The 3,703-nt window shown below is 37.0% G+C and overlaps 1 protein-coding gene across 1 annotated transcript in view; it reads right to left on the bottom strand.

The window, feature by feature from the left end:
* The window catches only part of LOC101847605 (corticotropin-releasing factor-binding protein), a gene marked incomplete in the record, with an annotated part of 66,477 nt that overhangs the window by 43,718 nt on the left and 19,056 nt on the right, over positions 1-3,703 (bottom strand). The window contains 1 exon segment of the mRNA XM_013086964.2: positions 1,723-2,265.

The raw sequence follows: 3,703 nt of genomic DNA, 5'->3' as shown, positions 1-3,703 counted from the left end.
CATGCACACACACGCAGGCTCATAGTCACATGCATAATATAAATGAATAGTAATATAAACAATAATAATCTTAAGCTAGATACATACTCATCAGTATTCTGACTGTAACTCAATATCATTCTGATGTATGCTCTAAGGTCCTATGAATAATTTTAACCAGATGGCTAAGATGGAAGAATATTGACGGATGATGGTAAAAATTACCTCTATCTTTCTTTGTTACAGATAGGAAACGGAGGTCTTTTACTTTTGACTGATATTTTTATTTGAGGGAACAAGGGATCTTTATTGTCCAAAAAGATGGAATTAATTAAATTTTTTGTGTGTGTGCAAGCTGTTATGTACAATTCATCCAAGCCGGGGAATGTAGATGTTGAAATTTTAAATGATTTTCGTATTAATCGATATAATTTTCTTTTTCTTGTTGTTTTGTGTTCCCGGCTAACGCCGTTATATAAAAATTGATCATGCTTTCTTTGGTTGAACGACAGAATATGAACATCAATGTTTTATCAACTTAAAAAATGCAAGAGCTCCATTAGAAATGGTTGTCTTTTGTTCTCTTTTTTTAGCAGGAGAGAAGTGTGGACACGCCAGTTGAGTTTGTTGTCTATTGTAACACCCAAATACTTATAGTCTGACACTAGCTGGGCGTTTCCATTTTTAATTTCAAGTGAATTTGAGGTTTCTTTTTTTTTAAAGTCAGCAACAATTTCGTTGGGTTTTTTTCACATTGAAAAGCAGCTTGTGATTTTTACACCTCTATACAACAGAAATAGGCAGCGGTAAAACACAACAGAATCATTCGAACACAAACAACTGATAGTAAACCTTTGACCCCACCCTGACCCCCGACCCCCACCTCCCTCCATAATACCTTAATAAAAAAAATGTAATAAAAGAACAACAATGAACACAAATGAACCCCCCACCCCCACCCACCACTTACCCGCACCAAAAAACCCCCCTGACATTTAAAAGACAACAGACTCAACCTCAGAAAAATAAATACGAAAAATAAAGTACCTATGAATGAATAAACAAACACACAACTCCACGAATACACAAACAAACAAACAAACAAACAAACAAACAGACTTGAATAGATTAACAGCTTTGAGCAAAATATAAAGGATACGAAAAACAACCCAACTCGCGAACATGATTAAATGAAACAAACAGCTTTGAAAATATAACTGAAAAGAAATAAACAAATTTAAGAACATAAATGAGAAATAAAATAAACAGGTTTTGAGCATATAAATTAAAGGAGATAAATAGCTCGGAGAACAATATACATGAAAAGGAACGCACATCGATAATAAAATAAACTTCCGTGAACACATAAATGAAACAAACAGGCTCTAAACATATACTTGAAATAACAGGCTTTGAACACATACATTAAATAAACAGCTCTGCTGAGTACATAAATGAAATAAGCAGCTCCTAGTGCATAAATGAAATAAACAGCTCTGAGTACATAAAAGAAACAAACAACATGAGCACAAAAATTAAATAAACAGATCTGAGTACATAAATGTAATACACAGCTCTGCTGAGTACATAAATGTAATACACAGCTCTGCTGAGTACATAAATGAAATACACAGCTCTGCTGAGTACATAAATGAAATAAACAGATCTGAGTACATAAATGGAACTGAGTACATAAATGAAACAAACAGAGTATGAGCACAGATTATGTTTTCAGCGACTGACCTGTCAGTTACGACGTACGTCTTGGTTTTACCAGCAGCGAGCGCCCGGCAAAGTGACTGCACGTGCGAATGGTCGGTCAATCGGCCTTCCCTGTCAGAGAGTTGTGGTCACTCGTTTCAATCCTGGACTCGGACAGAGAACTGCAGTCTCTGGTACCGTCGACAGATGGACTGGTGCAGTGGGTAGTGTAGCTGCCTGAGTTTCTAGAGGGTTTCTCGGTTCAAATGCTTTCAGCAGTACGAGTACTTGTGAACATTTCTAAGGTTGAATTTTTGTAGGGGTTTTTGATGGTGTTTTTAATTGTTGTTATCGTTTTCGTTGGGTTTTTTGTTTTTGTTTTTTGGGAGGGGGGGTTTTCTGTAAAATATTAGCTTGAATGAAATAAAAAGGTTTGTTTGTTTATTGGTGAATGACAATATTTTCACGTAGATTCAGTTTTCATAAGAAAAAGCAAAAAGCTGCAGCCTTGCAGCATCCCCCCTTTTCCTGTCTTTCGTAACCTTTTGTCTCTTTTGTGTAGTCGGTTATTCACATGTCAAAGTACTGTGGAGAGAGAGGATAAATAGGTGAACACTTTTGATCTTAGTAAAACTTTTAGGTACTTGCAAATACAAGTAGGCCATAATATAAATGTCGAAGATGAAAGGTGTTACGAGGAAGTAACAAATACAAAAAGAAAGAGGAGAGGTAAAGATGACATATGTTTGATAGGAAAGAAGGAGAAAACCACACCAGAGCACCCGCCAACCACCCTTGGTTCATTCTTTAAAGAGGTATATTAGCAGCAAAAATTCTATCTACTCCGTAGATCTACCTCGTATGGGGAAAAATTTGGAGTTTTATAACATGTCAAGCTTTTTCGAATTCAATTCTCTGAATATCTTGATAAGACCCCAATTGGTCGCTTATAGGACAAGCGGGCTAACCCAGATTCAGGGGGTTTCGAGAAATCTTGACTTACATCAAAAGTGGGCATTACCCTTCCTGTAGGAGAAGTTTGGTTGCATTGGTGTTTATATTTGTTTGGTTATAGAGAAAACTCTCCTCGTCTTTTAAAGAAACTGACCAAGGGGCAAAAACTGTAACTTTCATTTTCTCAAAACAGATTTTTTCGGGATAGTCCCTTTTATGCTTAAAAACGACCAATCAATCTTACGATTTTGATAGAGCAGATAAGACATTTGGTTTCCGACCTCAAGGTCTTGGTCACTGAAAATGACGAAAAATGTCAGATAGAACTTTGTAAATCTAAGGAAGCAAAATGTGTCATGTAACGTAAGGTAGAAGAAATGCAATTCCCACGATGAGATACAAGAAACTGAACGAGGAGCAAAAACTTTACCTTCGATTGTCTCAAAACAGCATTTCGGGATAGCCCCCTTGTGCTTAAAAGTGGCCAATTGATAGAAGGTGTTGTACCTCAGAAAGGGAATTCGATAACAACTCTTTGCCCAATCAACAGAAAAATATCCATATCCTCCATTTTATTCTTTATTTTGACGAGCGCCTGATTTCACCACGATGCAACGCAGATATTACTGCTAGTGACCTTTTAGTTTTAGTAAGTGGTAACAACCGCTGAGGATATATCCCTACAACTGTACACAACTCCGACGTACTTCATTAGTTCTAGTCATCCAAGTTCGTATGCTCGTGACTACTTCTCCAGAAAAACAAGGAGCCCTTTAACCAGTACACATAGAACAAATTAATTAGTTTTTAAATTATACTCGTGAAACAGTAGAATGCAGATTTGTCAACAACGCCTCCCCCCCCCCCCTCACCCTCAACCCTTCTAATTTGTCTGGCTGTAATCTAAACTCATAGAAGTGCCCTTGGTTATACATTTTAGTAATTTGTTTGTGCGAGTAAAGAGAAGCATATCGACGCAAAAATGGTAACTTGGTGCTCGGAAAAAGTAAAACCAGTAGACGATAACATTAGAGGGAAAGCCAAGAAGCAGGACCTACCAGTGGCGGAC

Source organism: Aplysia californica, unplaced genomic scaffold, assembly GCF_000002075.1.
Source record: "Aplysia californica isolate F4 #8 unplaced genomic scaffold, AplCal3.0 scaffold00527, whole genome shotgun sequence".
Classification (NCBI taxonomy): domain Eukaryota; kingdom Metazoa; phylum Mollusca; class Gastropoda; order Aplysiida; family Aplysiidae; genus Aplysia; species Aplysia californica.
This window is presented reverse-complemented; position numbering and strand designations above follow the sequence as displayed.